Below are 21,931 nucleotides of genomic sequence, written 5' to 3' on the forward strand. Positions count from 1 at the left end.
CTGCACTTACAATTGCTGTATGCCCCTATATCTCCTGTACATATCTGTTAGGCTTGCACACTTTAGAAGACTTTACCATAGCCTTTATTTTGTCTAAAACTCACTGAGATACTTTCCTGCATTTCTTGTTGATACTCTAAAGGCTTTGCTTAATTGTGTCTTTTCAGTTAATTAGCATACTGATTAATCGTGGCATTCCTTTTTTTCTAAAGAATTAATAATGATTAGATCTAAGTAAAAAAAGAGAATGGAAGCTGTATTACTTGATGCCTGGTTGGAATAACTTCCAAAATCAAGATGTCCTCCCTACAACTCAATTACCACTTCAACCAATGGATTTCTACAGGGCCATGGACATGGCTATGGACATGGCCATGGACATTATCTTCTCCGTATGGTCAACAAGTGCTTCCCTGCTGCTCCTATATCACATAAGAAAGTGGCAGCAGTAGTAGCCATGGCTGTAGGCATAGAGCTGGAGCCTCTGCCTGGCAGTATTTTCCACTTCGCAGCTTGTGTTCTGTGATTGAAATGTAAGGCCTGCTTATAAATCAGTCTGATTTATGGAATGCTGATGTGGTAACAACTTTCTTTGTTTCTTTTTTGCTTAGATACTTCGCTGCTTAAAGCTGTCCTTCAAACAGAAGAGGGGAAATGTTTACTTTCATGAGATGGAAGTACAAGAAGTGCTTGTAATGAAATGAGAGCATGCCAACACCAGCCACCAACACTTATACAATTGTATTTCCGCTTATTAGGCCTACATCTTCTACAAATGTAAGCTGATCCTTTGACATCTTGTAAGACAACCAGAAAACCTTGTGTACCATGCAGGTCATGTTCCAGCACTTGTATTTTCATAAACCTTGTGGCAATGAAAATATACATTATTCCAATGATACATTAAGCAGGAAAAGCAGGTTTATAAGTTACATTCTGCTAAACAGCAAATGTGTTTGTGACTTTGGTTCTATTTACAGTGGAACAAATCTTATGTGGATCATGTTTCCTTTGATCAACTTGTGTAAGGAAAGGAAATGCAAATTCCCAGAAGAAAATGATCCTCTTATGGGATGCTTTCTGCCAGATGGATCAGATCTGAATGCCTGGGCTCTCACTAGGCATATATATGCAGCAGGCAAGGACTGGCTTCACTGGTGTCACCCACTAGACTTCACATGTAAACACAAACAGCACCAGGTCTAAAAGCTATCTCCCTTGGCTGATTTGCTCCCTAATAAACAGCAGCTGCAGTTCCTGCCCAAATAGAGTGAAGCTTTTCATTTTGAGTTTCACAGACAAGCTGGGGCTTGGTCTTTAATTGGATTTGTCAGGAAAGGTGTAAGGCAGAGAGTATGCAAGATGCAGCCTGACTTGTCATCACCATCTCAGGCACCATTTGGAAGGGAGGGACAAGAGAGGTTACAGTCCTCAAGCAGTTGGAGCAATGACAAACAACAGCCCCTCTGTTTCAGGGAATGAGCTCAGTATACACAGGTAACTTCTTACAGCACAGACACAGAAGATAGGAAGTCTGTCCATTTTCTAATAACTGTTCTTGAACAAAAAACACACCATGGTTTATTATCTTAACACGGATGCCTTAGAAAGGTGGGGTGAATTCTTTACTTTTGACATGGATCTTCATTTCTTTCCTTAGGTTTGTATCTTTTTTTTCTCCAACAATTAAAGCAAGAAGTGTTCTGCATTTCTTTATACACTTTCAAAGTAATTTAAGGTAAGTTCTAATTCTGCCAGTGGACTCGTTGGTATAAATTGAATTAATAAAGGGGTTACTTTGCCTCAGAACTTTATACCTAGGATTTCACACTGGGATTTGGTTCAGATTGTACGGCATATGCATAAAAGAATCTATCTATCTGTAGATATGCACAAAATCACAAAGTCTCTATCATTTACAGTATAGGCTGCACAGATCAAGTTAATGCAGTCAACAGAGCCCAATGGATGGCTTGTCTAACCTCAAAACAGTTCATGCAGAATTTTGTATGAATTTTGTGGAAGTGCAATTGGTCTTATCTTAAAAGTTATGTTGTGTCCTGGCTGAGCATTCGTTATTGCCCCAGAGATGCACAGATCATATGCAAAACCTGTGTCATGTCCACCATATGTGCGGATCTGCGATGCTGTAGGGTATTACAAATACAGTCTTAGAGGCTGCCCAGTTTGGAGTGCTTGCTGGAGTCCACTGGCCTTAATGACTGTTGTGGAAGCCTTACTGCAGACTTCCTTACAAAAAATAAATGTGTGTTTTTTTAATTGGTAAAAAATTGTGATAAGATTTTTTTGGCGCATAGTTAATGTATCACTTCCAACAGAAAACTTAAGACAACTTTAACAGTCATAAATTTCTTATGCAGAATAATATTGGATGAAACAAGTTAAATGAAGTGCTGACATGGCAACTGAGATGTGAAGCAAGAGGCCATGAAATTTACTGGCTTTGACAACGCAGAAGATGTGTTTGTATGATTTAATTATAGGGAATTTAAACAGTGGACAGAAGTATTAACTGGAAAGGAACAAAATGTGGGATTAAAGACCAAAGATTTGGAATGATTCATCTGACAGTTCTTTCACAGTACACACAAGTAAAGTCAGCTCTTGAAATTCTGGTTTTGTTTCATCCTCTTGCTCACACTGGACCTGTTGGGATTTTTTTCTGTTTCTGGGCAGTTTTTATTGAGAAATCTGCAGTTCAGTACAGAGTTCAAATGCACTCTGTGAACCAGAAAACTCACTTTTATTTCTCTTAAAATACCTCTATGTGTGAACAGTAGTTAAAACAACATTCCAGCAAACTGGTTTGGCTTAAGTACGAGAAATCCATTGCTAGGATTTCTCACAAAAAAATGAGACTAAAGAATTGCATGTTTGGTGGTCCACAGATTGCTCAGAACCTCACATGTTGGATTTTAATTGGATGGCCTTTCTTCGCGTTGAAGATAAGAAGACAAAATAATTCCTCTTGCATCGTTTGATTGACCCACACTACGTGCTAGCTTGCCCTCACTAGGAGATGGCTGAGCATTGAGCATACTGACCTTTTATAGACGTTTTGAAAAACAGACTTGAAAAAGAATCTTGCCTTGCTGGCATGAAGAAAGCTGCGTTGTTCATTTTCTGAACCAGTGATCCTTTTAAACCCTTTGCGAACCACTGGGGCTTGATTTTCTACTGTTTTGATGTTCAGTATTATTGATGTCAATAGTTTCTCCAGGTTAGTACTACAAAAAATGGGTGAAAAATTGTTCTGTTGTCACTCTAAAAATGAGAGTTTTCTTTGTCTTCAATAAAAGCACAAGTCTGTAAAGGGAATTGAAGAGTAGTGGTTTTGACAAAGTGGTAAGAAAATCATTTGGGGTCAGACTTGACCTCTACACTGCACAGTGAATAGAGACTCTTAAAATTGCAGACTTTGTAGCAAGAGCAATTATGGTAGAAGCTGACGTTCAAGGAGGAGAATACACAGCTATTTGTTTACAGCTTTATTTTGTACAGGATTGGTTAACAGAGTGGAAAACAGCAGAAAGTCTCTTTATTGTACTTAGTCTTGGTGGAGATTGCTAAACTTGTGTTTCTGAGGGATTCTTGTGGCAGCCAGTACAGGCAGTGTGAAAATAACACTGGATGTCCTCACAGGGTACCAGGACCTGCTAGTGCTCCATTCTCCCCCTATTTCTTATTCTCTTTCCACGTGCTCATCTCCATGACTGTGAAGAGATGCTTTGCAGAAGGCATGGACCACTGAGCGTCTCCTTCCCTGGCTATAGTTGGGTGTGTGGGCTAGACTCCCCATCCATCTCTGGGTGATATTTCTGTTCCTTACAAGCGCTGTCAGGGTGTGCACTCAGTTAATGATTTCCTTATTCTCAAACAAGGGCATGTGAACTTGGCCAAGCAAAAGGAGAGGGTGAGTATCTTCCATCCTTATGACGGAGGCAGAGTATGGGCAGGATCACAGTCAGTACATCAGAAATAAAGCAGGAATCAGAAACACTGTGACCAGGGCAAATCCAGAGTCCTTGCAGGAGTAGAGATGCATTTATCTCACAGCTTCTGAAAATGCTCATGGAACACTGAGTGGCACTGAAAAAGTGTGCATAGCCCTGGGGAGCTGCATGCGCCCCTCAGGCTTCAGAAACCAGGTATTGTCTGCTACTACAAGCAGACATTCTGTGTTGTGTTTTTGGACCCAAATTTTTCAGTGTTTTCTTTCTTTCGAGTTGAATTTTTTCATTTGTGTGGCAGCACAGAACACTGTGTAACTTTCACAGTTCTGATGTGATCCTTCATAGTGTTTTCTACCACATTTCTAGTGTTTTTTAAATTCCAAAACGTGAGAAGCAGATTACTCATAAAATATTCCCTTCCTCTCCCTTTCAGTTTTCACTAGAATAATAAAAAGCCTGCCACAGCTCGTGTGCTTGAGTCCTCATTACTTCTGCCCTGTTTTCAACAGCGACTTTTATCAGGGAGTATAAAACCTCCAGATCCAGGTTACATGCCAAAGAAAACAACTGAAGTTCAAAAAAGTCCCTAAATAATTTCAGCCAACCACTAGAGGAGGAATTTCATAATTAAATATTTCATATTTTCTAACACGATGTTCCACTTTCTGCTGGGAGGATTTTTCTTCTTATTCCATGACAGGAAAATATGGTTGCACAACTGGCAGGTTTTTATTGGAATAATTTTGTCATATTGTTATCTCTCTGATTAATGGAATAAATATTTATAGGTATCCTTTTTCTAGGCAACATTCAAATTCACATTTTCTTCTTTAAATTATAACAGCACTTAGACTCAGTGTTTTGGCAGAAGTAATGAAATCTGTCCCACATTTGCAGGTTAGTGTTTGGCAAAACTTAGCACACAAGAAATCAATGAGATTTTATCAGGATTCTGTGCCATGCATCCAATGATCTCATGCTGAGGGTGGAGAATGGAAAGAAGGGAAATTTTTTCTTGGTAGAAGCTCGAACAAATTCTCTATGATACTTTAAGAATGTAATGCTCTTGCACCACTTTTAGTGCCCACAGCTGACCTTTCCACTAAACCCGTGGGACTCAGCAAGGAGGAAATTCCTGACTCTCAGAGAATCTCTCTTCAGTTCTAGCAGGATATTGCAACTCTTCCTGGCTGATATGGAGATACAGTCTGACAACATGCAGCTAGCTTCTGGGAGGCACACTCAGGTGTCTTCCGTAGAACTGCTCCTTGTCTTCTAAGCCATTCTTCCTCCTCCTCCTCCACTTCTTGATGGAATTGTGTTTAAAAATTTGACCTGCATTCCCGTCTGTGAGTGTTAAATAGCAATTCTAATGTCCCAGACTAATGGGTTCTACCTGTAAAAGTTGGTCTGACTTTAAGAGGTAACTCCATCCCCCAATTTCTGAGATTTTTCTGATAGGAATGCTTACTGTTAGAGGTGGCAAAAATTGTCTTGGGAATACTGTGGGCTCTGCAATCTGTAAGACTCAAAATGAAAAAAGGAGAAAATGCCTACTTCTCTGTTCATTTCTATGTACACATAAATTGACAGACAATAATCACTGCCATGGAGAAAATACACGAAATAAGAACAGGAAAGATCTAATATATTATCACATCAGATAAATGATCACGGATTTAAATGGTGACTTTAAATATAACTTCTGATTATTGTAGTTTTGTCCTCTCATCTCTATCCATTTTATTAGGAGCTTGGTTTATTAGCCTAGTTCTAAAACTCATTAAATGTTGTTGTGAATTAATATATTCTTTTTGAATTTTAATTCTTGTAGCCTAGCCATGCAGAAATCTCTGCTGAATCAGCATAAGTGCAAGTGCAGTGCAGAGGGCCTGCAGAGAAAAGCAAGCGCTCTTCCAACTCACTCTGCCATGGAGTTGGAGTTCATGCTCAGCCCTGATGCAGGCAAAGAGAAATCTTGGAGGCAGACCTAACCGGGATGGGAGAAAAAGGAGAAAGCATAAGATAAGGTGGCTAAAGCTGCCTTTTTTTTGCTTGAATATTAGTAGAGGGACATAAAAATTTATGTGAATAATAAGTTTGGAGTGTAAGTTCAGAAAGTTATCTGGCTATGGTTATTAATAATGAACATTAAAAATACAAAACAAAACAAAAAACCAAAACAAGATGAAAATGATGACAGAAAATTGTGATGTAAAAAAAAGTATTCTAGTAAGAATTTCATAGATGTGCAGTCGTGAAATTCACACCCATACAGATTGCAAGATCAAATTATAGCAAAAGAGGTACCCAAGATATAGGAACTTCAGAAGGAGCACAGGAAAACTAAGTGTTTCTTTTGAGTGTACTCCAATCTAAAATAACTCTTTACTTCAGCACTCTTACTGTGGGAGGAGTCATTATTGATCAACTTCTATCAACGTGTTTTTTTTCTTCTTTCTTTTTTTTTGGGGGGGTGTTGAAGTACTGCAACCAGCTCCTGTTTCAGAGGGCTTTGTGAAATCAACTATTCACTACAGCTCAGCCACTGCAAAGCTAATGAGACTGCTGACCTTGAAGATAGGAAGGTTACCGGCCTCCCAAGGTGAATATATTACACTGAAAGATGTTTATTTTCTGCATTTTTAAAGCTCAATTACTGGTACAAGTAGCAAAAGGAAAAGACACATTTCTTGGCTATTTATACACTATTGAGCCTTTCAATGGGCATCTGTATTGCTGCTCTGGTCACTAAAGATGTTGGTGTTGAGAATTCCCTCACCTTTCATGGAATGTAACTCTGATCCTCCTTCCACTAGTCCTTTATCCTGGGATCAGCCATTGGACAGGTCAGAAATCCTGCCTTGGAAAAGAAATTGGAAAATCCTTTCTGTGCCTGACATACACTGAACCAAACACTATTCAAAACTGAATGTGTTTATATGTAATCCTTTTAGACACTAGATGCCTAAATGGGATTAGAACATTTTGAGTTCTGCATCACATGGTTTGCTAAAGTATTTATTTGTCTTTATAATGATGGATGTGGTGCTCAGAGACATGATTTCTCAGTGTGTTTTTAGAGTCAGGGTGGTATGATTAGGTTGAGGTTGGACTTGATCTTGAAGGCCTTGTCCAACACGAGAAATTCTCTGATTCTTTAATTCTATGATTCTGATGTAAATTTGCTATTTCTCCCTGTCTGTTTCTCTTTTGCAGCAGTAAGTGGAAAAGACATTATTGCTTTTTCTCTCTTTTTCATTCCCTTTGATATATACTCCAGCTTTTTCATCCCATATTATTATACTTAGAGCAGAAATGAAAAAAAACCTCCAGTAGTATTCACTTGGCATAGTATTTCATTTTTCACAGTTCTTTCATATCTTTCCCTTCTGGCTGAGATTACCAATTGGACTGGTAAGGAATGTATCTATTCAGGCTGTGAATACATAGATAGCAAGAACTGTGCACAGTTTTTCAATTCATAAAGAGGACCAAATATTCTCAACTAGTTGAGAATGGCCACTTGTCACCTGTAGTTTATCTAAAGTTGTTGAATTAAAAACCTCACTCTCATATTTGAATGTAATAAGCATTTTCTGAACACCGTTTTGAAGAACATGCAGGACAAGTATGTTTAATAACAATATGTAAGTGGCTTTCCTACAAAACCTACAGTCTATCATTCCTCTTTTGATACTGAGAAAGGAGAAAGACTGTCCCATAATTATCCTACTTTTAACTGTGTGCGTCCCTCTACTTTGTGCCTCATGCTCATTTGGGTGCAGCTCCTTCTGCATCACAATTTCAGGGTCCTGTGGGTCACCTCAATTGCCACTACAGTCTGTTTTGTGCTGCTGCCCACTGCACATTGTCAGATGTAACAGATGTGCTTAAGCCAGGTTGAGAAAACCTGTTCTACTGATAGTCCTCATAGTAAGCTGAGAGACAGAAGATCTCAAAAACCTTAAAAGATTGCCTATGATAGTTGCCTGCCCCAAGGAATCATTAGCCTTAGAAATAGCTTTATTTGTTTTTCAGAGGTTCCCAGGCATGGATAGGCAATGTCTCTGGACAATACAACCAGTGCTTCAATACACCTGCCATTAATGAGTTTTCTCTAATGCCTAAATTGATTTTTTCTCCCTGATATTTCAGTTCATCACAGCGGGATTAACCTTGCTTAACAGAAATCCCAACAAAAATGATAACTCTTTCCCTTTGGGAAAAGTAACATATGAGTGTCCAGTGCATTTTGCAAGCTTGTCTGTGCATTCTGCATTTCTAGAGCACTTTTATTTATGTCCAAAAACTGAAGAGAAGTTATGTTTCCCATTTATTGTTTAAAGCGCTTTGTATCTTTCAAGGATAATGGGTAGTCCCCAGACACAAGGCTGCACACACCCAGAACAAATCTTGTCATCAATGAGATATATGATAAATATGATAAATATTGTCATCCATCAATGAGATGGATGTATCAAGGTCTCCAAAGTCTCGTGGTCATGTCAGGCTGGGTGGTTCCAGGAGTCACATACAGTGTTTGTCAGTGAAGGAACTGGGAAAGCTGCCTACGCAGAAGAGCATATGTGGTCAAACTGTTAAAACTTTCCAGTAAATTATCTGCTATAAAAGGAACCAGAGAAGCAGAGAATACACAACCACAGAGTGATATTAACCTCTGTGCAGATGTGCTAATGTCTGTTAACCAATAACCTCTGTCAACTTCTAGTCAGTGTGCCTGTTAACAAAGTTATTTTTTTCTGGGCTTGTAGCTACAATTACAAGGATAAAGGGATAAAATATAGGAGAAGATCTTTCATCCTCTAAAATCTGCATTTTGTTTTGCTTATTATCTGAACAGCATTCTGAAGACAAGTAAGAATGAATATCTTTGGAGGTAAAACAGATTGTCATTGCTTATATATGGCTTACATTTGTCTCCACAGTGAGTGATGCACATAGCTGATTTAAAACAATGTTTCACGGTGAGCAGAATTTTGCCCCTACTTAACAAAAAATATTGTTGCCTAGATTGCAAAAACAGAGCAAAACTCTACAGATACGCACCGTGCTGTGAGCTTTTATTGCCTGACTGTGTCTAACAGCTGAACTGCCAAAGCTAGCAGTGGGACTAGAATAAATTATGCACAGATGAAGAACTCTCTCTTTCCTGTGCAATAATCCAGAGTCCTCTTACCTATAAAGAAAGATCCCAGGATTTGCGGGCAAGAAGCAAAATGTTATGAAAACAAATGGTAGGGAGCTTTTACGACTCTGTTGAAATTATCTTTCAAAAATCAAACACCAGATTCCTAACCTAAACAGGATGGGCACTCTGTATGATAAATGTCCTCAAGGGACATGTGTTGGAGCTAGATGATGTTCAAGGTCTCTTCCAGCCCAAATTGTTCTATGATTTTAACGAGCTTTGCATACTGAAACTTGATATATAGCTCTGTATCTGCTTGTGTGTAACATTACACAGTTTTGTATTCACTAGATCAAAATATCTTACATCCCAAATTAGCAGAAGATAAACTAGAAATTTCTTTCATTAGTGGCATGAAATCTGCCAGTACCTCCTCTTTGGCCTGTTTTATACACAGTGGCATTGTCCATCATACAGCTATTGTGGGTTTTTTTTTGTTATAAGCTACCACTTACAATACTTCTGGAAATACAAATATTTCTTAGAACATTGGAAGTACAGTTAAATTCGATCCCCCCCTCCATAAATATTCTTACTCTCTTCAGTCACACAGTTTCTGAGCAAATTGTGCTGACTTCTAGGAACACAGAAAACATAGCTGTTGTGTAGGCTATTACTGTATTAATTTAGAACTACGAGTGGTAAGAGCACGACAGAGAACCAGATGTTTGTCCAGTTGTGAAGAAGGAGCACTGGCAGATTTTCTTTGAAACACTATATTATTTTTAAAGACTCTTTGATGAGATCTTAAAAATTAGGACAGCTTGAGAATACAATTACTCTGTTACTCACAGCCATCTCTTTTTATGCAAAAGGAAGAAGTTCAACTTGGAACAACAGATAGCTCAACTGTTTTCACATTTAGCAGCTTATTTGCGTAAATGATACCATTGAAATAAATAGACTTCCTCACCTTAGTTCTGTACCACTGCAGTAATTTTGTCCAAATAAAGACCGACCTCATTTAAAACTGCTTATACCAATGTAGCTAATGCTAATTCTTCCTGAGGTGGCTTTTCATGAGCATAGCTCTTTCCACAAGGGATTTGCACTCCTAAATCAGGCAGGTATCCTCATACAAATGGGGACTAATAATGGGCACACATTTGCTCATTTTCTTTATTTGATGAACAGAAGTTAACTGGGGCCTTAATCTATACCTCAAGCTGAATATGATGTGGAATGAGAAAGAAAAGGAATAACAGATATAAAAGAGGGAAAGACAGGAGGACCTTTAAGAAGTTCAGCTTCTCTGCAAGATTTGAAGTGTTCTGACTACTTCACAAAATCATCTGGAATAATCTATCAACTGAGACTTATTTTGATCTCCACATCCATATGAAAAAAGCCAGAAATACCTCAGGTACCTGCCTTGCCCAAGTTACCATGGTTTCTTTTTTAGGCTTTTTAATTTTTCCTTTCTTTCATCCAGTTCTTCCTTAATCTTTTGAATGTATTCTATCCCAGTTTGTTATCCAGTTTGACCTACAGGAAGAGCCTGCTTCTGTGGCGCCTCAGTGTGGGACACAGTAAAGACAACATGTTCCAGCCCAGGTATTTTGAGTTACTCTTTATCTATTTACATGCATGCACTGCCTTCATCAATCTGCTGTAAGGTCTGAAAAAGGCCAGTCCTTGAAAGCCTTTAAATTTCTATACATATGATTAGGAATAAGCTGAATGCAGATCAGGATCTGAAATAAAAAGACACGACATTTGCACAGAATAGAGGGGACAATCACCTCCCTGTCCCTGCTGACCACCCCTCTTCTGATGGAACCCAGGATACCACTGGCCTTCAGGGCTGCAAGTGCACACTGCTGGCTCATGTTCAGTTTTTCATCATCCAGAACCCTTCAGTCTTTAGCAGGGCTACTCTCAAGGAGTTCTTCTCCCTGAAGTTTGAATTAATTATTGACTGTAGACAAGTGTCACAGCCCATGTTGATTTCAGCTTTTGACATTGTGAACAGCTTCTTCTGACTGTATGAGTGAACTCTGTGAAATGCCTTAATTGATTGAGAAGTCATCTTGGCTTACAAAATAAGTTATTCTCTATGTTTGCTACTAATCTGAACATAGGTGCAATATGTAAGATGAAAGAACTGAGTGCAACATATTAGAAATAGCTAGTTAATTATAATCATCTACCGATCTACACGAAGATAAGTGACTACATATGAAAACATGCAGCACTTTCAGTGCGCACCCAGAAAAGTGGAGTTTTCACCTGAAATAGAAGCACTTTTATGTGGCATGACCATAGAGGGGACTTGAAGGAAGTAAAGATAGTTTTAAAAAGACCAAATTAATACAGGATATGTACAGAGCATTTGCTCATTTTACACCCAAAAAGGAGGCTTTGAGAGAGATCTGAAGTACCGATCCAGCATGAGCTGCCAGATTTCCATTGGCTACAAGATCTCAGAATCTGTAAAATCGGTATCTCTATTTCAGAGTTTATACTCACGAGAGGTTTCGGTTCCAACCTAATAAAAGAAAAAAGACAATTTCCATGAGCTCTGCTTTGATGTCTGCAAAAAAGCACAGTGGTCAAGGATTTCTGAAAGGGGATTAGTAAAAGCACATACACTCAAGTGAAGTCTTGCCAGGATGTATTTACTATGCAGGATAAATTTGATTTGCAAAAACATGGAATATAGATTACTAGATTAATGAATTAAAAGAACAGAGCTTGCTGGCTGTCTTTGCTCATCTTCCATCTCATGGGAAGAGTAAATTATATTCTACCTACTCACTGGAATAAACAAGAATTTGAAATGCGTGCAAATACAGTAGTGAACAATTATTCATCACTTTGTTATTTTGTTGAGCTTCCCTTATCAAAAAACAAGCATCAGTCTCTGCACCTTGTTATTAAGAAGAAATAAATGTCCAACTCAAGACATAATTTTTGTAACCTACTCTTTTAGAGAGTTGGCCCAAAGTGGAAGTTATGAATGATTTCTCTATTTTTCCCAATTCTATAGGAGAAGAGCATCTCAAAAAGAAGAATCTGGGTAGAGGTCACAGTGAAGCCTATGAGAACCTTTCAATTTATTTCTGAGGGCACAATTAAAGACAGAACAGGCACCACTCATTTCAGACAGCAAATAATTCTGCACTAAGGGCAGAGTGAGTGGAAACAACTGGTCTCCAGAAAAAGAAGAAAAAAAAAAGGTACATGCCAGGGCATATTTGCATGAGACAAAAGCGGGAGATCCAGCAAAAAGAGAAAAGGCAAGAAATAGGCATATGCTGCAGGGTGCTAAGAAAAAAGGGGTTGCATGAAGAGGGCAGGAAAAGGGGTTGGTGCCCAGGAGAAAGAAGCTTTTCTGTCCTCACACATGGGGCTCCAAGGTAGATGAAAAGCTCAGGGGGAGAGGTCATGTTTTACTATAAGGGGCTGCTGGAAACAGAACTACATGTCTGTCAGTTTCTCTTCTAGTTCCAGGGTTGTGAAGGCTGCCTGCATTTTTGTTGTTGTTGAGAACAAATGGGACCACATACAAGTGCCTGACATCTTTATCAATCTGTCTGGTCAGTAGAAACATTATATAGGACTCCAAACCATGGCTCATAGTCCAATTACATTTCTCTATATAATTTCAGTGTATGCTCATATAAAATATTTCTCCTCTGAGGTGGTGTTTCTGCAAAACTTCTATTCCTGTAAGGTTAGATCATTCTTCTAGACTTCAGAGCCATCAGCTAACAAGCTTTACAGCACAGCCTTGTAAATCATATCTTGCAAAGGCACTTCCATAATTGAACTGAGCAACCCTGAAAAGCAGGCTATTTCTTTTTATTGCCTATATATGTTTGCAGCAACTTAAATCAGGCATACAGAAATATTAGCAATGGGATTTTCTGAAGATTGATTGCTGCTTTGTTACTAGAGCATGCTCCAAATGCTTGTATTGTGCCAGAAAGGATGCAAAGGTAATACTTCACAAGCCAAATGGACAGAACTGCTTTCGTGGTGAAGCATTGGAGCAGGCTGCCCAGCAAGGTGGAGGAGTCACCATTTCTGGAGGTTTTCAAGCAAAGAGGAGATGTGGTACTTAGAGCCATGGTACTGATGGGTCAATGGTTGGACTAGATGGTCTTAGAGTCTTTTCCAACTTTAATGATTTTATGATTCTATGATTATGAAATGGCTCAGCTGCAGGACAGGGCTGACACAGCAGTAACATACAGGTAGATGCTAAGAAAATCAGAGGTTCAAGATGTTGCAATGGGAGATTTTCAGCTGGGAAGATGAACTCTGGCTTTGGATAGCACATGTGGCCACTGCACAGCCCTGAAGGTCAAGCCTTTGAATGACAGAGTGGTGAAGTTTCCTAGTGAAGGATAATATGCTCCAAGATGTTGATCACGTGGCAAACAATTTCTCTCTGTGGGTCCTCAATGCTCTGCTGATGGGGAAGGAGTATCTGAGCTCTGCTCCTAACATCTGCATGGTTGCTGCCCTCAGGCTAGGTCTTCTATTTAGCAGAATGAGGCAGCCTGCAGGATTAAACATCATTAGACCTGAAGACCTCAGAATTATCCTCTTTGTCAGTGAATGGGATGAAATCTGCCAAGCAGGGTATGGCTGAATCCATTCCGGCCTGCAATAAACTAGACTTGGGGTTCTATGTGGGATCTGGCCCTCAGATGGCAGCACTGTAAAATGCTGAGAACCCTGGGGTAACAGTAACAGCAGTCCCAGCCTTTCTGAGCTCTGAACTAATTGCTGTGACATGCTGCTGTGAGGAGGAGAGCGGTGTGATCCCCTCATTTAAGTAATTGCAGACTAAAGTGATTAAACCTCAGTCAGTGAGCTGTTCTAACTTGCTTCAGCTTATGTTCTTGGATGTTCAAAAAGGAACAACTGAGCCGTGGTTTTATTTGGACAATAAAGAGATTTCTTATTCACAAAAGAGTATTCAAGTGTCGGTAGCCGGGGACTTGTTTGAGAGGTGCTATTCTGATTTCAAAGAAAGGGTTTTTTTCCACTGAAAGATCTGATTTGGAGAAGTGACAATTCAGTGGTACAACAGTTGCCTTTTGTTTGCATTGCCCTGGCAGCTACCAGCCCCACAGAGTCCCACTGCCCTGACTCCTTCACTGTCACTCCTCTGCCTAAGTGTCTGCAGAAATTAAACCTCTGATAGGGAGAGAGCTTTGCAATTGCTTCTAGAAAGTTATGACTGGCCCTTTCTGAAGAGCAGACTTGGAAGTAGACAGCTAAGCTTAAGCTTGGCCCTTCCATGCTTGTGTTATAGCCAAGGACACAGAGGCCTCCTTCTGCATTTGGAGATCATGCCCTCTCTTCCCTGGCACTTATGTGAGATCTGCTATTAGTTTTATTTAGTCACAGGACTGGCATAGTACCCTACAACCTCTGTCTTCCATCTGCTGAAGTGTTCATCCCTTTTAGAGGGGGGAAGGGCACTGACAGTTACAGAGTTGGCAGTGAGAAACACAGAAGAAGATTTTAACAGTAAATTAAACAGGGCCAGGGCATAGGTTCCAGCAGTGGCATAAGGCTGCCCAAACTTGCTGTTTGCATAATTCATGGCATGGCTTTGGCATGTAACAACTAGCACTCCCCCAGGGAATGCCAAGGCACCGTCTGAAGGACAGCATCTGCCAAGGACTGCTCCTAAAAACAGTATGAGTGAAGGATGCAGGGTGCACCCTGCCAGTTAGCCTCAGGGCCCATCTAACTCACTCTCTGATGCTGGATAAGCTGAATATATGATCCCTTCATACAGCCTGAGAAGTAAATGCATTGGTATGATTCCTTAGCCTTGGTACTCCAGCAACATTGCTGCCCAAGAGATTTTGTAGCTTCAGATTTTAGAGGTCCCTCTTGTAACAAATGCTTGGGCTATGTGCTGTTTTACTCTGGAACTGGGTGCTGCCTTCTCTTCCAGAAGCTCTGTGGAAAGCCAACACCCTTTCTAAGGAACTGCTATCTTGCTTTGAGTGCTGCAGGTACAGCACTTCCTGGGTAAAGCAATAATGGCTACAAAAAAGTACCACAACAGGACCTCCCTTGCAGTCAGAGTCAGTCTGTAGCTTTGCCATAAATTACACAGCAACAAAAGCTATATGGCACTGTTTTATCCATTGGAAAGAAAATACCTCTTAGGCTGGCTGGATTATCCTTAACTCCTTTGAAATTTAGCAGAATGGTTTTCTTTGTGCCTTGGGAATTCACAGTGAGGGATGAGCACAGCTAATGAGCTGCTTTCAAGGGGTCCAAACTTAGCTAAAGCCTCTTCATGAATCAATCCCTTCAGTAACCACTGACATCAGCAGAACAAGGTCAGAAAAAACCAAAAGCCCACGGCCTGACTTTGCTCTGTGTACAAATTAGAGAACTGATTCTTGTGTTTGATCTTTTAAGCAAAAGGGTAAACTGGTTTTAGTCTTTCTTTTGCCCCCTGTCCCTTCACTTGTAGATTTGAATGGTGCTGATTTGTCGTGCTATATAAATCAGCCTGGCTGGCTTTCAGCTACGTCTCCACATGCTGCATTTCATGCTGCCATTGCTACGTCCTGTCTGTGCACTGAAATGTTTTGCAATTTGTCCTGCTGTGGTTTCTCCCCCAGACTGTGAATGCACAACCCAGCAGATATTATTCTGTTCTTCTTGGTTACTGGAGAGTGAAATATGTTCTGCCTCTTCTCCACAGCAGACCAAGTGCCTGTGTGTGTTGCAGTTAAGAGGAAATTTAAGCTGCCCTACTTCATGAGCCCTGTACAGGCTTCACTGAAATCTGGGGAAGCTTGGTGCTTCACAAATCTAAACCTTATAGCCGGCACTGTCCACCTGCAATGAACAAAAGGCTATAAAAGAAAAGCTAAACTTCTGAGTAGACTGTCTTTATTGTGAATTGTTTATGGAAAGAGTTACAACTGCTTTGTTGTTGCAGTTGTTGCCTTTGTTTTTTTTTTGAAGACCTACTCTACTGCGATTGCACTAATTACATTTGCCCATTTGTTAAGCGACCTAAATTGCCTTCATTTCCAGCTGCTGCACAATTTAACTGTAATAGTACAGATTGTTTTACGTTGATGGCTTGATTTTTGCAGTTGGATATATGGTAATTAATTGTTTGTCAAGGACATTTAACTATAAATTCAGCAATATATGCACAGATTGAAATAATGAAATTTGTGATCACAATAATATTTTATGATACAGTCAATCTGTCCTTCTCATACAGATAAAAAGCCAAGTTTGATGAAAATTAAACAAAAGAACAGCTGTTGCCTGCTCAAAGTTGAACATACAGAATGAAACTTATCCAAATGATCTAATGAGAGACCTCTGGAAAGAGTGCATTGAGAAAATACTTTGGATCTGGTAATGCAGAAGAAAAAATACAAAGCTGGTTGTTTTAAAGCATTTAAACACAATCAAATATTTGACTGTAAACTCTTTGATGAACTCTCTGAAATTTTTCACAAACTCTCACTCTCCTTGAACAATTCTGGCAAGACTTGGACTGTTGCTCTTATAATGGCTGCAAGCCTGGATGTGGTACAGATGAGACAGTCACAGGAAAATTTTCCCTAGGGCTAGATATTGCAGCAGAAATAGTATTTGGGAATCAGCACTGAAAATTACAGCAGAAAGAATGACTTGGGCCAATACTGGTAAGAATTTCTATGGTACAGCAACACTTCTCAGGAAATGGATTGGGCAGTAGGTGAAGAATATCATCAGGTCATGATCAGATAGCTCAGTCATGTAGCTCTATGGGGTGCAGAAGTCTGGATTTGAACAAAAAGATGAAACTTCACACCATGCAACCATTCTCTACCTTGGCTGGCCAGCTAAGCTCCATTTACAGTCATTGGAGAGAATTATGTACTCTGGAAAATCAAGCGCTCCTTAAAGTGAGCAAGGAAGAATAAGAATCTTCAGACAACGGTGATCTCATCTTACCTAGCATTGGTGGTGGATGAGTACTTGTCTCCTTCCACCACTGCAAGACTTTATTTCTCTAAGAGTCAAGAGGTACCTCAGCTGACCGAGATAGTTGCCTGGTTAGATGTCTAAAAAACCCTATTCAGACACTGGTGGGATTGTGTTAATAAAATGGGTGCAGTACATCTTATTCCTTTTCCAAGAACATAAGCACTCTCAAATATTTATGCTGCATCCAAATGAAACGGTGCCATGCCGTACCATGGTTTTAGAAATACTGGCATCATTAAAGCTCTCCAGCACTTGAAATGCTTTCAAAGCCTTCCTGCACCTGTTTTTCCAGCTTGCTCTCCAAAGATTAAGGAGTTTCTCTTATATTCTAATCTTTTTTCTTCATCTCTCCAGAATTATTCTGACAGGAACATTAGAGCATAGTATAACTGCCACCTAACCAACGTTATATTGAGCCCTGGTTTTGAAATGTTAATATTGTTTCATGATGATGAGTAATAACCAGCAACGAGGTAGTGTCTAACTCAGAATGGATGAAATTATTCTGTGGTCAGAACAACAATTAGAAGTCTTTACACTTAAGCATTTTCAAATCAGCTATGGTTGCAACTTTTGAAAAGATCCAGAGGAGATGAAAGCAAAGCGTGGTGAAACAACCCCTGAAGTATCTTCTTCATAAAGGAGAAATCAAAATAACTTCTTTGCATCTCAGTACTCCAGGTGATTATTAGTAACACAGCTGATGAAAGCAGTCCTCGCAGAAGTTAATTAATTTTCTGTAAAACGCATTCTGTTAAATGTTAAATGATCCTGAAGGGATTCTTTGGTTATATGTGAAGAAACTTGAGTCCATTTTCATCCTGGTTTCATGATTTGTGGTCCAGAAGCCAGAGAGTACAGAAGAGAGCAGCAAACTCAGGCACAGGTGAATGAGGGAATTCAGTAGTGAAATTCACAGAATCACAGAATTGTAGGGGTTGGAAGGGACCTCTAGGGATCATTGAGTCCAACCTCCAGTTCAAAGTGGAAGATGCTCCAGATGTGATTCTGACACAGTCTCAGTTGTGTTCTATTCACTTACAGTATTATTGCTGATACTCTGTGGGTGTAAACCCACTATGTGCATTACCAAGTTGAAAAGATAAAAAACTGTATGTCAGTTTTCATCAGTGTACTCCAATGCTCACTTTCTCTCCTAGTAAAGTCCCACTAATTATTTGGATCCATTTGTTGAAGGAGCAAAGAGCTCCTCAATCCCTTGAGTAGCAGGTAAAAATACTGAAAGGAACAGGAAAACTCACCTGATCAGCACATGGCTAAGAGACTGGAACCATCAGTGGAACTAATTTTTTTTTTAAGTCACAGAGCAGTTTGTATGGCGCCAGGCTTGCTGGTGACAGATTCACCTATCTCAAAGGAGGAAAATGATTCTAGTCCAGTAATTGGCAGGGTTCATTGAGAGGGCTTTAAACTAGGTTTGAAGGAGTTAGGGGTAAAAACCAGGCTCTCTAGAGATGCACCAAAGGATAGCATGACAAGGTTGGGGATGAGACCAGTAGTCCAACTGATGCTCATCTATACCAGTGCGTGGACAACAGAGAGTTGGGTATCCTAGATTGTTAATAGAAGGTCATGTTTTCTTAACATTCCTGCATCATTTTGAATGCTTACCCATCCATTCTGAATCTTTGCAATTTTCTATTGGTTTCCCGAGAAAAAGAAAATAAAGTACCTAAAAGCAGGAAGAAATTTACTGAAAAGCATTTGGTCTCCAAAATATAAGGCTGTTATCCTTTATGAACTATCTTACATCCATTTTTGAGCAAGTGTCACTGTAAACAGAATCCTGGAAATAAGAAATAGTCTGATTATCAGACTGTGCATAATACTGAGAATATGGGGAATGACTAGAATACCTCAAACTGTGTGTATTTATTTCTTGAATTATGTAATCTATTAACCCACAGTGGTGCATAGAAAGTCTCCTTTACACTACCTAGAGGTAACTCAAAGCCTTTGCTGCTTTTCTCTAAATAGCAGTCACAAGCTTCTCAAATTGTTCCTGTCTTAAAAACAAAAAACAACACCAAAACCTTATAAATTTAAAGTCAGAGTTTTAAGACAAAAATGCCAACATGTAGCATACAGCAAGAATAGACAGACACTCAGTTAGTGTCATCCACTCAGACCAGTGGATGCATGGCAAGATGTGTTAATTCAGCAAAGACTTAATTCTGCACGTGCCTTTATATGCTATAGCTATCAGATAGCACATGAAAGTGACAGTCAAGATTACAAGAATCTACACCGAAGTTATCCCACTAGCAGAAAAAAAGATACCTGTAAAAACGTGATACGGATTAGCAAGCAGATTGTAAGCCATCCACGGGCACTGAACATGACATACTTTGATCCTTAATTCTTTTGATGGCTGTATTGCTGTCTTCCTCTGTTATCTAGCATAAAGGAAACACAAGTATGTCTGCACTGTGGCAAATAGCTTCTCTTTCATGTGTCAAAGCTCAAAGTTATGGACAAAGTTGTATAGCTGAACATGTTCTTTCTTTCCAGTGGAAACCAGAGGCAGAAAGATCTGCCACACTCTGGCAGCAGATCCCAGCTCAACACGTGTATTTTGGGAAAGCGAACCACTTACAAATTACATGCTTGTACTCAAACTTCAACTTTTCTGCTCATTTTAATGTATGAAGTAAACCTATTTGTACAAAATCAAAAATGAACTCTCCTTCAGCCTGGTCTGTAGACTCTTCTTGGGTTCATGAATTTGCGTGCTGGGCATCACATCATGAATTTCTTTTGGCTTAACATTTCAAACACTGAAACTGTTTGGCAAAGATAAAGCAGAGTGAAATAAAAGAAATGAAACATAAGCACACACAGAAGCAAAACATGAGGTCCATTTGTTTCTTAAAGGCTTAAAGAACAGAGGCAATATTTTTTGTGCTTTCTTAAAAATGTTTTATCTGCTTCTTTCACATATGTACTGTGGAAACATTGGAAACCAAAGAAAAACTCATAAAAGTTGTTTGTGAGCGGGATTTATTACCCAGTACTAGAAGTTTACTCTTCTGTACCAAGCAGAGGACCTCTTAGAAAGGATAATACTATATATATATATTTTATCTTCTACACGGTTGGTTTTTTTGTTTAGTTTTGTTTTTGAGCTTTTATAATTTTAAGGGTGTGTGGTGTTGTCTGAGAATTTCTTTTATCTTTTGGTTCTGTTACAGATATTTAGGAGATGCAACTTTTTAATGAGGTTTAATAACTGGATTAACCATGGAAGGACACTTTCTGCTGCTTACATCTAGCTAATATAGTGTTTAAATGAAGCCTTGGAGTAAACTTTGTCCTCTAGATACTGAAATCAATAAATTATTCACTGAAAGCCTGGGTTTGTTTTCACTATAACAGAGATAGGCAAGTCTGAAGCCAAGTGGCTGTGGAATCAAAGCGTTAAACCAGCCAAGCCCTGCAGACACACAGCATATCTATATACTGGTTTGAAATTTCGCTCGTACTACCGTGGACAGGAAACTGTCTTTGGAAGTCAGGGGAGCTGTTCTCAGTTATAGCAACGCGAGACAAAATACAATCTAACCCAGTGTCTGGGAAAAAAAAAAAGAAATGCTATGATTGAAGTACAGAAAGTGTTTTGTCTACGTAATGTCTTGGCATTAACTTGTTATTTGAAAACTGCCACAGAACTTGATGTTTCTTGAGTCTACTGTAGCACCTGGAGGATGACATGTGGACAGTGAATGAGACACCTGGTCTGGAACAAAGCTGTCTTTTAGCCTACAATAAATGTCACTTGCTCTTCAACTACGAATAACAGACAGAGGTAGGGATGAAAGGCATATAAGTGCTTCACAGAACATCAAAAGTTCTTATAACAATATGAGCTTACAGTGCATGCAATTTAATCACCTCTCCAGGACCAAGGGTGTTTGTCTGCTCTTCTTTTTTTATCTTTACAGAGACCTCACTGTGGTTAGCTGGGTTTGCTTTGGCAGCTAAAAATCACAGAATCATAGAATCATACAGTTGAGAAGGGACTCTCAAAGGCCACCCAATACAGCCTCCCTGCAACAAACAGGGACACCTACAGCCAGATCAGGTGCTCAGAGACCCCATCTAGCCTGTTTTTGAATGTCTCCAGGGATGGGACATCCACCACCTCCCTGGGTGACTTGTGACAGTGTGTCACTATCCTTATCGTAAAAAACTTCTTTCTTACATCCAGTTTAAATCACCCTTATTTTTGTTTGACACCATTTCCCTTTGTTCTATCACAACACATCCTGCTAAATAGTCTGTCTTCTTCTTTCTTACAGCTCCCCTTTAGATACTGAAAGTCCACTCTCAGGTCTTCCTGAATCCTTCTCTTCTCCAGGCTGTACAGCTCCAGCTCTCTCAGCCTGTCCTCATGGAGAGGTGTTCCAGCCCTTGGATGAAAAAATGACACAGCATCTCATGAAGCTGTTCAGGAGGGTATCTGAATAAAACTGCTTTTTTTCCTTTGTCCAACTGTGCATGTTTGCTGAATGCTGCTGGGACAATGTGACCTATGGAGAACTGCTCACCTCTCAGTGTGTACTGGTATTAAGCTTCATGATGAATCCTGGAGCATCTCTTCCCACATAGGCAGCTTTCTCAGGTGACTTTTCTTCTGACTTCAGGTGAGACCTCAGGTGAGAAAGTGTGCTGTGCCAGGGAAAGTGTTGTGATGCAAGGCTTGGAAACATGTCTTCTGGTTGGAGTAGCTTGAATGTGGTACCTA

General features: G+C 39.6%; 1 long non-coding RNA gene across 2 annotated transcripts; it reads left to right on the plus strand.

Moving 5' to 3' along the window:
• Nucleotides 1–2,292: 2,292 nt before the first annotated feature.
• On the plus strand, nucleotides 2,293–21,673 carry LOC146761546 (uncharacterized). 2 transcript variants are annotated; one of them, XR_014944230.1, is made up of 3 exons: nucleotides 2,293–6,004; nucleotides 6,460–6,579; nucleotides 10,654–21,673. It is a non-coding gene; the product is annotated as an uncharacterized LOC146761546 (long non-coding RNA). The 2 variants fall into 2 exon arrangements; XR_014944231.1 differs by having other exon boundaries at nucleotides 21,486–21,673.
• The last annotated feature ends 258 nt before the right edge of the window (nucleotides 21,674–21,931 follow it).

The sequence above is a fragment of the Coturnix japonica genome, chromosome 3, assembly GCF_054131305.1.
Source record: "Coturnix japonica strain WE chromosome 3, WE-NBRP24, whole genome shotgun sequence".
NCBI lineage: Eukaryota > Metazoa > Chordata > Aves > Galliformes > Phasianidae > Coturnix > Coturnix japonica.